The following is a 13859-nucleotide window of genomic DNA, read 5'->3' as shown; positions in this document are numbered from 1 at the left end:
GGGGAAGCTAATGGCCCAGTTGAGTAAAAGTGCTGTAGGTGCTCAGCTCCCAAGGTTGTCAGTGAGGGCAATTAGAATCAGGCTGCAGAGGTTAGTTAATCTAGCAAAAAGACGCTCATGTGCTTGGATCAAGTCATGTAATTCAACCAGGTTCCCTATACAGCTGCTCAGAGATTAACTTATTCCTTGGAATGAGACCTGGTGGATGTTCATCCAGGAATTAACGTTGAGGTGATTCTGTGTATTGTATTTTCTGTGGTCTGGGAAAACCTGAAGCAGTGGTGGCTTTAAGAACCGCTGCGAACTGGTTTGTCCGGTCCATTTAAAATTGCATGTATGCTTACAACTTCCTTAACATCTCCTGCAGTTGTGTGCCAGCTTTTGAGCTCACTGATCCGTGCAACTAACGGGGGCTCCTGGTGGCTTTGTAGCTCTCCCATCTGTGGTTGCACTCAATGGGTGTAGGTGATGTAGCCAACCGGCTGAACACCGACATGTCCAGAAAGCACCAAGGAAACCTGGCTGGTGCTTGAGCCAAGGATTGCGGGAGCATCTCAAGAGTAAATGCATTACTCTTGGTCATTAATCAAGGCTGGGTTTCCTCTACGTGATGAAAGCTAATTAGGACTTGCCAAAAAAATATGCATTTTAAACGGCCTAGTTGAACTGTTGAACAGTTTAATTTAGCTGTAACTAAGGTCTAAAGTGTTGATTATTGTTGTCCAAGTGGGAGAAGTTGTTTCTGCTACGTAGTGGTCAGTGGTATTTCTGGGAAATGCATAGTTACTTTGCAGCTCGCCCCATGAGCCAGCGGCATGAAAAAGAATGAGAATCCTGCTTTTGCTAACTTGGATGTAACAGAGATCAATCATCCTTATCCCCAAGTTCACTGGCTGAATTTGACTCAAGCCTTTCCCCTCTTCCTAAACTCCCCATTATCATTTTAAGTATGTGTATTCAGTATTCTTGATGTCTGTCCTAAAGCTGCATAGCATTTCTGTAAAATATAAAATACCTTGTGACACTTGCCATTTCTTTCTGCATGTACGACCTCTGGAATAACTCCAAAGCTCTGCAAAAGAATGAGGTTTTCAGTAATGGCTACAGGCATTAAGGGCACAAATACCATTGAGTATCAGTGGGATTTATGCTCCTAAGTTGCTGTAAGTGCTTTTGAAAGTCACGTCCAAAACGTGTCATTAAGAACAAGATACGCTGCTAATGTTTTTTAAAGCAGATGTGTGGTATAAATGAACAATAAAATGTAAGGTGCTTTATAATGTTATTCTTGTGGAAGAATTGTTAAATACATAATTATTACAAACAGCTGAATTTTGGAGAGCTTTCTTGTCAGGATTGCAGTTTGGTATGTTGATATTCATCCAGCTCTAGAGAGAAACGAAGGGACTGAGATTTCAGGGCAGAACTCCTTTATTCCGTTGTTAATCAAGAAGAAATTTCTATATATTCCTACTGAGACAAGAAAATATCCCCAGTTTCCAAGAAATGTTCTAGTACACTGATTGTTAAATGTAAATGAGACCCTGTCATTAAAATCCATAGATTCACAGTGCTAAATGACAAATTGCAGTTACCACATCGCTTAATACACCATTCTTTTATTTTAATATCTTGAAGGTTTGTTACTGCTCAGCAGTGTCTGTGAAGTTTTCTGCTGGTTTCGGCTAGTGGCTTTCTCTCATCTCCAGTGGCCGTTCGTTTTCCACTGACCCCTGAATCTCCTGAATGTGGGAGACGGGCTGTTACTCTGTGAACAGATTCCTCCTGGTTTTCTTCCTACAGGACCCAAACTCTCTGGGTTTTGATGTGCCACATGTTCTAAAAATGCACCATTTTGCCTGCCTTCCTCTACTGGTGCCTGATTGCATTTCAGTGTTGTATACCTATTAATTAGATTTGAGTTTCTGAATTCTCTTTCTGAAGAGGTGGTTATTCCTTTGGGAATCGACTCCAGCGTTTTGCCTGTGCCCAAGCTGCTAGCCCATCGAATCGCTGCGGCACACCTATTAGCAATTGTAGTTATGTATTTAAACACACTTCACATAAGTAATTTTGTGTCCTGTAGCCAAAGGACTAATTCTGCTTCGTTGAAGCTTCAGAAACATATATGTATTTAGAACTTGGCTAAAACTTCCCTTTAGCTACTCAGTGACGATGCTTCCCTAAGGTCAGGCTGTTCTAAGTGTGCAAATAAAGGCGTTTCAACATAAGAAAATTTCAAACCAAGTTTTCCCACCTGCCTTCGTCCCCCTTTTTTTGAGCCTATCTTTGGTGGCAGCTGCCCCCCGTTCCAGCTGAGGGGGCTTGTTTTGTGTGAACAGGCTGGTTGGGCTCCTTTGCATCCTTGAATGCAAAAGGCCTGTCATAAACAAATTGCTCAGGTCTCTGCTTTTTTTAAAAGTCATCACACAGAGCAAAAGAGTGGGCCGGCTGGCTGCAGTGTCGCTGCAGAGGGAAACATGGACCAGCTCTGGGCTCAGTCAGTGTGCTGGAATGGGTGAATCAAAATGAAGCGGGTGGATTTACAGAGGACGCGGTTTACAGTTGCTGTTTGGTTTTTTTATTTGTAGTGGAGCTGATTACAAGCAGGTAATTGTCAAAAGTAAGGAAAGTCTTTGAAGAATTTTTTCCTTGTGCTGAGCTTTGTGTGGCATTGCTGTGCTTTGCAAGTTCCGTGTCCCCTCTGAAACGCTCATTATTGACCGCTGCAGGGTGTGGAAGGCAAAAAGCCCTTGCCTGGCTTATCCAGCGCGGTTCGGCAGGGCAGCTGAACTGGCTGTGGCCTGGCATTTCTGCCCGGCGTGTGTAACTGTAATTCCATTTTTTGAGCCCCAGCATCCTACCTGACAGCTCGCGCGTCCTCCTGCCATCGTGCTAATTGCTTGGCATTCCCTGGGTTTTAGTGCATGGTGTTCACGTGCAGCGATCTCCCTTTCCACAGGTGGGTTTAACACATACGCCCGGTTGGAGGGGGAATTTTTTATTTATTTGTTTTTCCTAGCCTAAGTTAGGTTTAAAATGTGAAGCCATTAAATGATAAAAGCAACACATGTGCCTGTAGAGGTCAATTTAACTGGTACAACAGCACAAAAATACACAAAGGACCTATGTAACAAAACCTAATCGGCTTTAGCTTGAGGGTTACCAGAACCCACATCTTTCAGATTGCTGCTATCAGTTACATTTCTACAGTTCAGCACTATTTATTTATTGCAATTGAAGCACAATATTTGTACCTATTAGCCTTTGAGTTTATTTTTTAGCTCCCTCCCTATAAAGCAAGATGCAGCATTATTATTTATCTGTTCTTGGGGCTAAACACTGTGAATGTTATTCATGTCCGTGTTTATTAACAAAGAAGGAAGAGGGAGAGGGTTTAGCTTGTTTGGTTTGCTTGACTTGTATCAAAGATAACTTTCTAAGAAAGAGAGAGCTTTCAATAAGTATTTAAAATTGCATAATGAAAAGGTTCTGGAAATAATTATAAAAATCAGACTGAAATCACTTTGAGAATTGTTGAGGGTTTTATTTTTTTACATTTAAATTGGCAATGAAGTGTAATGAAGACAGTCAGAAATAACCCCTGACGCCCACGCAGGGTATATATAGAGATTGTATTTACTCTGCTGTGCAAGCATCTACTGCAAGATGGCACATTAAAATGTGAACAAAACAGCACATCCACGCTCCTGGATGCCGCAGTGCTGTTACAATCTGATAAACAGTTTGAGTGTGGAGTGCATGCTGTGTGCATGTATTATCTCTCTGTTACGTTCTGCGTTCTGGCATTTAGCGTCCACTCTCTTTGTCTCCACGAAACGCTGCAGCCGCTCAGGACTGCGGTTCAGCATGGGGGGGGATGTTCTCAGGCTGTCCTCCTTCCTCTCCGAGGGCAATTTTGCGACTGTTAGCCAAACCCAGCTGGTTTGCTCAGGAATGCTGTAACTTCTAAACTTTCCATGTTTTTGTACTTTACTTTGCCGTGTGTGAACACACGCCGGTTCATAGGTGACAGTTCAAAGGAACCCTGTTGTCAGGCTGATTTGCAGCTGGGTTGATGATCTTTAGGCTGTGATGGGTGTCTGGCAGGGCAGGGCATCTAAAATTAACCTGGCTCTTGCAGGGCATTGGTTCACTCTTCAGCAGCAATACTCCAGTGGCACATTTATTTTCTTTTAGATTTAAGCTTTTTCTTCCCCACTACAAAATTGTTTCCAGTCCTTGTAGATATTTATATGACCTTCAATGTGTAATCTCTTAATTCATTTAGTACTGAATATGCAGCATATTGAGACATGAGCTTTAGAGAGTCATCTCAGAAGCCATGTTAACTCTAAAAATCAAATGCATCAAATGTGGGAAGAAAAGCCCAATTGTAAGTAATCAACCTCTTCCACACCACACCCCCCAGCTCCTTCACCTCAAGAAATGCCATATTGCCTATATTTATATGTGATAATTTAGCATGAAAAGCATTTTGAACACCCTGGAATGAACGTTTTGACATTCAAGTGGATGTTTGCTTTCACGTTTTCCATATTTCTGTATTTCTCTGTGAGAAATGCATTACAGAATTTTTGTATCTGAAGTTATCAAAAAATGTTTTAAATGCTGGCAATTCATTCTCAGCTAATGATTTCAGCATGGGTTACGCTGGCTGAGAAGTACAGCTAGAGAATGAAATTGGAGTTGGAGCTGATTATTTTCTGGTCCCCCTTCCCTTTCCCCCTCCCCATTACTCGCTGATGTTGAGAGAGACCTGGTAGAAGGATTTGGGGGTTGTTCTAGTTGGGTGATTTTGGTTTGGTTTTGGGTGCTGTGGTGGGGTTGGGTTTTGGCTTGGTGGGTTTTTTTTTTTGGTTTTTTTGGGGTTTTGGTTGTTTTTTGTTTTTTTTTTTTGGACAAGGAAAGAATCAGCTTTTTGGTCAGCAAAAATATACCATTTATCTAGTGCGCACGTGGCTTTTAGGATGCAATCCTGTGACCTCCCTTTTCATGTGTTCTTGCGCTAATTAAAAGGCGTGTTCCTTAGAAATGTAGGTATGGTAAAGGGAAAGAAAAAAATGTGTGGCTAGTTGTTGGCAACAGCCACTGTTTGCAAAGGGATGTCATCACCTTCAAAATTTGTTGTTTGTAAGAACGCTTTTTTACCTCCCAGTGTTGCGAGTAGCATTTAAAATAAGCAATACTGAGAAAAGATCATCAGAGTTCTTGTATTTTTCCAGGCTATTTTTGTGAAGATATCGGTACAAGTACATTCAAAGAGTTTTTTCTATTTTGTATAGATTTTTCACATAGCTGCAGTAGAGAACAAACATTCCATACTGGAAAAAAATATTATTTGTAAATTCTTAGGGGGAAACTGGGACAGACAAGCTATGTAAATTAACTTCCAAGTCCTGTAGATAGTAATAGATTTTAAAAGGTGATTGGCCTTTTATTTTATTATCTTGTCCAGATACTGTCAAGCAGTATAAACAATAAAATTAAATTATTATATTCTTTATGTAGTTTTCATTGATAATGAATTCTTGATGTGGAAATTCTTGAAGAGATAAGTTCACAATAGCTCAGGTGTACGCTGTGATGCTATTACATGTTATTTACTAATTCTGATTTGTGCTTTTGTTCTCCTATTATTTTTTTTCTTCAGGATATTTTTGTCTGCATTTATTAGTGCAATAGTGAAATTAGTGCAATAGTGAATTTTCCCTTGCAGAAAAATACAGTGGGCAAGAAGTAATGTTAAGTCTACCACATACCTAGAAACTTGCTTTGTAGCTGTAAAATGAGTCACTTTACGGTGACAGTCCTGTCCTACAGAGTGATGTGGGGACTCTGTCCTGCCTGGGCAGAGTGACATGCTTGCCAGGGTTAGCATGTCATAAGGGACATGCAGATAAGGGAACCCAAGGGATGGCCAGCCACTGTATCTGTAGCAAGTGGAGGTTTGCAACCATAAAGATTTCTAGATTTACCTTTACTTACAAATGTAATAAAAGTGCATCTGCCTTGCCTTCGTTGGCATCTAATCTGGGTTTGGTTGCAACATACTAGATACCATCTGGGGAGTGGGGAACAAACCAGAACAGGACATCCCCAGTGCTATCTTCAGGTCCAGTTTTGCACCCTCTGAGAGTGCTGCAATCTTTCACGCAGGCTGAAGTGTTGTGACTGCCCGTTTCCAGTCGTTCCTCAAAGTTTTTATGGTTCTGTTGCCCTGCCCCCCCTGAGGTGGAGAAACAGAGGCCAGGGGAGGTGACACCAAGGATGATGCAACTCTGGCAGTAAGGTGCTGGGGTGGGTGGCAAAGCCTGGGGAGAGCCCTGGTCCCCCCACCAGCTCCAACTCTCCTCCCCACCTTTGCCTTCCCTCCTGATGGGGCTCAGGTAAAGCTGCTGTGGTGGGGTGAGGTCTGCTGGATTTACACCATATATCTCCATTGGACTCCATTTCTTCAGAGAAGGCAGGGAAATTCGGCAGCCAAGGTGGATTTCAATCCCCGGCTCCCCTCTGTGTTGTTGCAAGCGTTTGCAGAACATATGGTATGTAAGAATCACCCTTTTCTCCGTGAGATCCCAGCAAATTCTCAGCATATCAGGGTGAGATACTTTTAGAGTGTCTATTAACTCTTTAATCGCTGAATTTCCATCCTGGAGCATTGCACGGAAACATATGGTTCACCCCCCACCCGGTGTTGTGGTTGTTTTTTTATGTGGCAGCTTTTTTTTCTGTTTTGTTTTGTGTGTGTGGTTGTGGTTTTTTGTTTGGATTTTTTTTTGTTGTGTTGTTTGGTTTTTAGTTGGTTGGGTGGGTTTGTTTTTTTTTTTTCCCCTGAGCAAGGCAGAAAGAAAATACTTGATACCACCTCTGATTCTTGGTTGTGTGGCCTTTTGGGTATGACATTATTTTATCTTTGCTATACTTTTGCCTACATTTTGAATGACAAGCCCCTCAAATGGTGAATTAAGTGCAGGCCAGACTCTGCCCTTTCTGCATGCATTGGAGGGGTTTTCTAACCCATCACTAATGCTACCTGTCTGATTTTGAACAGTATTTTACTCGCTCACCTACACCTTCCCTCTACCTCTCAAAACAAAGTTTCACTTCTGTTTTTTTATTCTTGGAGATATTGCACTGAGCATAAATATTTCATGTTATATTTGCATGTCTTCCTTACCACTGGACTGCTATACTTAATAAATAAACAGATAGAAAAAAAGTTGCTACAGTTGCTTCTTGCACAGAACTCAAATTTTAAGGGCTAATGTAAATGCAGGTCTTTTCAATTTGAATCTGATTTAAAAAAAAAAAATCACCAAGACAGCGTTGATTACATGAAAATGGTGAAATTAAAGCCTGTTCTGAAGAGCATGAAATGGCATATAATCTGCACAATAAATAGGTTTTTTGAAATGTTCCCGTACCTTGAAAATATTCACTAGACATGTTTATGAACACTTGGGGTCTTTCTTATTTGTTTGAAGTCACTTCTTAGAGTGTCTCCCACCCTACAAACACATACGGGATCAGCTATCAACAACTGGAAGGCTTAATCTCATTTTTGTTTTTACATAGGCATTAAGACCTGTGTATTGTTAATATTTTTGTTTGTTTTGGAAGGTCATGTGAAGTAGATCCCAAAGTAGATCCAGGGCTTTGGGTTTCTAATGCTGTGTTTCAGGTTAGAACAGACATCCAAAACAGCAATAAGCAAGTTTGTAATCATATGGAATTATAGTAGTGAGTGTCGTTGAGTATCTTGTTGATGGTACATCTATCACAACAATTAAATGCTGTGGTTTAATTTTGTTTTTGACCTTCCTGCCAAAATAATCTTGGGTCTAGTTTTCAAAAGTTCATGGTCTTCTTGTCATCTTTTTTCAGTTTTGTTTATTTCTGCAAAAGTGTTCTACTGTTTATTATTCCAAGATAATGTTACTATATTCCAAAACTGTTTGAACTGGTGGGATTTGTCACATCTAAACCTGTGGCATGTGCATTGAGTTAAACATGCTGCTGGTACGCATAGGTCCGGTCCTTTTAATTGGAAAGAGGATGGGGCTGGCCTTTGCCAATGAGGATTTTTGCCCCTTTCCTGGTGGTTACAGAACAGGAAGTAGTGCAGCAGGGTGCTCAGGAACTCTTTCTTTTCCAGATTTTTGCCTTGACAGGGCTTTTTGAATAAGGCTATGGTGTTTATGTTAACTCAACATATATAAAAATAGTTTTTGCATCCCATTAGTGGTGGTGGTTCGGTGGTTGTGGGTTTTGGGGTTTTTTTTTCTGAACTACTGAAGAAAAAGATAATGCTGCCAACTGTCGTGGAGATGAGCTAGGTAGATAGTATATTTGTAATGTTCTTTTCCCTCCCCCGGCCTTCCTTTCAAAAGAGCTTTAGCATCGCTGGAGTCTGCAGCTCATTCTTAAGGATAAATTTACCTGAGACTGAGATGCAGTTCCCTCTGAGGTGGATCAAAGCGGTTGTTACAGCTCGACTCAGCACTGAGGCCGAGGAGCGCAACCTGCGGTCGAAATTACGGAAAGCGCTGCAGACATGGATGGGGCGATGCGCCTGCGGGACGGCATTTGGCCAGGTCCCACAAGCATGGCAGGGTGTGTGAGGGGCATCTGCTCTGCCGTCCTTGTGTAACTGCACTTCCAAAACCCTTCCCTTGGCAGACCCACCTGTGCCAGGTTCGTGGCCCTTGGCACAGCATCGCCAACTGAATTTCGTCAGGCATGCGAAACTAAAGCTCACTAAAAAACTAAAAATTGCCCTAACTCTGGAGCACCTTGCTAATGCTTCTGAGGCTGCATGAAGTAGTACTTTTTAAAAGCCTGTTTTGTGGGTTTTGGTATAATCTTTGTATGGTGGAGGTGTTTTACACTCTGCAACCTTCCTGCGCCGCAGACTGCGGCTGTGGCTGGAGGAGCCGTGGTCCGGACAGATGGAATGGTGGCCGTGCCTGAGCACGCCTGCCCTTCCTCCCTTACACTGCTCCCAGTGTCAGTGTCGGCATTCAAGTGATAATCTTGCCTCATTTTCACTGACTAATAATGGTGATTAACCTTTTCAATTTTGACATTAGAGATGATAAATCAAGCGTATTGGTATTGCGTCTGCAATGGTAAAAGTTTTTAAAGGATAACAAAATGGGGGCTAAAAATACAGCACGGGCAGTATCTGCTGCCCATCGTCTTGTAAATCAGTGCTAATTACTGTGCAGTTGGGAAAATTTTAAGACGTGTGCTTCCTTGCACTCGCTGCGCGCAAGCCTGGAGTCCATATGCAGAAACAAGAAGTGATTTTGGTAATCTGTTTATAGAGTCGGACCTGTTGCTATTTTCAGATCTCTGCCCCCCTGCTTTCAGTTTGTCGAAGGAACAAATCCTCTGAGGATGGGAGCTCCTACGGGGTAAGGCAGCGAGGGTGGCAGTGGTGATGAGGAGAAGAGAAATCCAGTCTTGTCTCCTCTCCTCCATTGCTGTGCCAGATGGGACTTCCAGACCGGCACATGGTGGCTTTCTATTCCTGGCGCCGTTCGGGGATGACGGTGCAGTGCCTCTCCCGTGGGACACACGAGGCGCCGTTTACATGGTCGTCCCTCTGTATCAGAGAGCAAAGGGCTAATGTGCGCACTTTCTGCTGTTCCTGAAATGTAGATTTGCGAAGATCATCAGCTGGAACTGTGGGGTGTTTAGCATTTTGCTTTCTGGCACTGCCACCGGATCACGAATAGAAATGTGTAGCCATCAAAAGTGGCAGCTAGGAAAACAAGTTGTCACTGCCAGGCCGAATGCAGGCATCTCGTGGTCCCTTTGTGTGCTCTCCTGCTTCCCATCACATCCCTGCTCCTCCCCGAGAACCTGCCCAGATGATAACATGCCGGCTGCTCGACGTGCGACAGGTATCGTTTGCTTGGGTTTAATTTGCCATGGTGCATCGGAGTGCTGGTAGTCACATGATAGCTGGAGACCTAACTGTGGGTTCGTTCTTGGAGATATTGTTAATTAAATTTTTTATGAAGGAGCTGAGGCACACCAGCAGTGATCTCCTTTCAAGCAGAAATGTAGCAGGCAGTTCCCAAAGAGACCTCATCTGCTCTCTTCTCTATGAAAATCAATTAGTGTTATGAATGTGTGATAGCTTCTTAAAAAAATCTGTCATGATGGAGAAGTCTTTACACCTTAGAATAGTAAAGGGAAGGATGTCTTTTTTGCTCCTCCTCCCTTCCCTTTTCCCTCCCCTGCTCTGGCTGCTGAGCCTGGCTGTGGGCGTCCACTTGAACTTTCATTTTGTTCAGATTCTTCAAATTATTTTAGATTTTTTTTTTTAAAGGAAAACCAAGTGCAGCGTTGTTCTGCTTCATAAGGACAGTTTGCAGATTAAGAATTCTGTGCTTTGATACCTATTACTTTATCAACATCCCCACGTATGGTATTTCTCGGGCAAATTCTTGTTTCATGTTTACCAAGTAGCACTTTTTATTTAGTGAGTGACCCAAGGTACAGATGTGATATTATCCGTGATTTTGTAATGGGGCAGCCATTTGTGCTTCTGCTTAAATGTTTTTTTAATTCTCTCTCTCTTTCTGCAGTGTAAACACCGTCTCATTGTTGACTGTGTGTTTGTTTTTTAAACTTCCTATCCAAGCTTAAATGCCGATTTTATTTTTTCCCCACACCTTGTTTCTGCCTAAGCAGAGCTACACACTAAAGAAGAAAAATATCATACTTATATGCTGAAATGCTTAATAGCTATGTAGCAGTTATAGACAAAAGATCATTTTCTCAGCATGACAGTGTTACTAGAGTAAATTACTTCAACCAATTGAAAAAGGTGATGTTTTCACTATATATTTTTGCCTAAGCCTTTGTTTTCCATTGTTGCTGATACAATATTTGACACCTAGAATATGCTTTCAGGAGATTTTTCTAAACAAAGTGTATTAAAAAAGAAAATTAGGTATTAATCTGTGAAAATATAAAAGTTGCTTTTGAAACCACCTTTCCAAAAACATGCAAATCAGAGAGTAGCAATTTTCCTTTTTACCTGGGATACTGAAATTTTACCACCGCTGTTCTACCTTCTCGTCACTCTTTTGTTCGCTCTGTCACAGAAGTGACTTTCACCCATGCAAAATGTATGATTGCACAGGCTTTGACCTTTACAAAAAACGCACTGTTGTTCCCTTCCAATCAGTCCCTACGAAATCAGCACAAATATTAGCAACCTTGGCTCTCCTGGTTCAGTTCTTAAACACAAGGCCATTATCACTGAGGGTGAAGGGTAAACCCACCTGCTCCCCACCTCCAGAAGTACTGGCGTCCCAGGTAAACCCCAAATATTCTTAGGCCTGTAGTTGCCTTGCTGAGACCTCTTGTAGAAAGAGAGGAAGAGGAAATTAGTTTTGAATTTATCATTTACACAGTTAATCTCCATCACCAGCATCCAGCCCACGGATCTGTGGAGGACTGTTGCTCCGGGGGTGGACAGCTTCCCAAACAAGAGACCGCGAGCCACGGATGTGCGGGCTCTGACAGCGTCCTCGTTTCAGCTGTTAGTGAAGTACCGAGAGTACTCTGGGTGCTTTGGGAATTTGTGGTCCACATGGATTTATAAGGAAAAAGGGTTGTTTTGGGATGCAGGCAAAAAGCAGGTGTTGCTTTGTTCTGGGGCAGCGAGGAGCAGTGCTGGGGAGGAAGAAGCTGGGATCACCGGCTATCCCTCTTACTCTTCTTGTCTTCACTCCAGGTTTGTTCTTCTTTTCCTCTGGCTTGTACCTAGTTTTCTTCATTTTTCTTTCCTAAATCTTTAACTTCCCAGCTATGACCATCAATAAAATCATAGGACTAGATAGTTGTTTCTGGCCAGCTCACTGGAGGTGCTGTTCTGGTGCTTTTTCACTCCTAATGTCTGTTTAGACTCCAAGCTAATTTGACAAGGACTACAAACTGCTTTTTGCATATAATTTTGCACCGTGGTATCCTGCTATTGTTTGGTCTTTAGGCACTGCCACAGATAAGTGTATAGGAACTCCTGAAGTTTAATCCAGTTTAGATTCTTCCCCCCTCCCTGCCCCCCCCCTTAAGAATTTTGGAGGTGCTTGAACACCTTGCTGCAGGTGATTGGGTTCCTAGGAAGGTATTCCTTAGCCTTTCCTTATAGCTTCTCATCTGCAAAAAAGAGGTAAATAATTCAGGCATAAGTTAAAGAAATATTGTGAGGATAAATTGCTATTTGAAAAATGTTTCTGGGAGCTTTAGCTACATGGGACCTTCCTGTTCACAAAACTCTGGACTCAGGAAAATCATTCTGTATGTATGTATGCATTTTGTGATTTATTTAGCAAACACTTTTAAGCCTGTGCTTCCATGCTGCAGTGAGCCAGAGTCTGGGGCAGCAAGCTGGGGATGACTGTGTTTTATTTCCAGGTGATGGAAAAGATCTCTGCTTCTTTTGTGTTTTCTGCGGTTGAGAATGTGTCACCTTTTAGTGTGAGAGGTGCCATCAGCGTTGCACCAGGCAGAAAAAAGCAGGTATAAGCCACCGAATTTAAAGAGTAGAAGTGAGTTTCCAAAGGAATCTTTTGTGGGAAGTAATAATTTCCTGTTCTTACAATAATCCTTCCCCTCTGAATTTCATTTTGGAGTCTGCCCTGGGCCTGGCAGTCTTCTGGCTTCAGCAAAGGCCTTCTGCTATTTCATTGCTGGTACCTCAGCCTCCCTGATGCTGTTAGCCAGGTGGCACTGCACCGCGCTCTCTGTAGCTGCTGGTGGCAATTTGAAGCATTTCAGATGCAACTTTGTACAGTGTACAAACCAAACTGGTGGAGGAGGATCTAATTTTCAGTTCTTGCATAGTTTTTAAACATTACATTGAAGTAGAGTATTAATGATCCAGTGGCTGTTGCACACCAGGTTATAATCCATTTCAAAGTCCTACAGGCTACTGAATTTTGTATGTAGCCAGGTTGAGCAGATCTTTAATTGAGCTCACAGGAAAAAAAGAAGAGCATGGAGCAGCTTTCAGAGGGTAGCTTTATTTGGAGCTTTGTGTCTGTGGAAAATAGAAACCCTGTTAGCACCCTCATCTTTCTGGTGGTATAGTAACTTAACAGGATATGTCTTAGACCAAGCAGTAGGCAAAGAAAGGTGTTTGCAAAACCTGGTGTGATACTTAGTTTTACCTCTTCCTGAGGTTTATCTTTAACTGTATTTATTTTTGTGTGGAGGAAACAGTCAAGTCAAAATATGCAAGAAGTGTTTGTGCTCTGCAGGCTCCTCTGCAGCAGGAGTGCGTATATGGATATGTTACCAAGTTCCTGTGGTTAGCTGCTTGGATGATGATAAAATATATCCTTTCTCTTATGCACAGTTGCATCATTTGAGATTGCTGGAGTTACTACTTGCCTACAGGCTTGGAAATTGTCTTAGGGAGCAGAAGGCAAGGGGGGAGTCTTTCAGTGTGCTGTCAACAGTCCATGCCCTGGAATTCATTTATCACTAGCTCGGACCTGTTGCATTTACCTTGTTCAGAAGAAGTTGACAACAGGACCTTCGCTGTTCAGTCTGTTATGCATCTTACTGATGCCAGACATGTTTCAGGAAATTAGTAATACCTGGCTTTCTTTATCCTTAAAAAACAAACAAAAGCCTTCTTACCCAAAAAGGCCTTCAACACCTGCATTAAAAGAATATATTTTGCAAAGGGGATCTCTCAGAAATCCTTCAGTAGTACAGTTTATATGGTAATGGCTTAAACAACCCAGTATTTTGTTGATTATGTGTGTCCCTTCCCTTTGGGTAGCGTTCAGTAAGTGGTTAGGGGTTTA

At 42.2% G+C, this 13859-nt stretch overlaps 1 protein-coding gene across 1 annotated transcript in view; it reads left to right on the top strand.

Annotated features, from left to right (window-relative positions):
* Positions 1-13859, top strand: part of NEXMIF (neurite extension and migration factor) — a 173074-nt gene that overhangs the window by 21344 nt on the left and 137871 nt on the right. The window lies entirely within an intron of this gene.

The sequence above is a fragment of the Falco cherrug genome, chromosome 15 (assembly GCF_023634085.1).
Source record: "Falco cherrug isolate bFalChe1 chromosome 15, bFalChe1.pri, whole genome shotgun sequence".
Lineage (NCBI taxonomy): Eukaryota > Metazoa > Chordata > Aves > Falconiformes > Falconidae > Falco > Falco cherrug.
The sequence above is the reverse complement of the archived record's forward strand: the minus strand, read 5'-3'. Positions and strand labels throughout refer to the sequence as shown.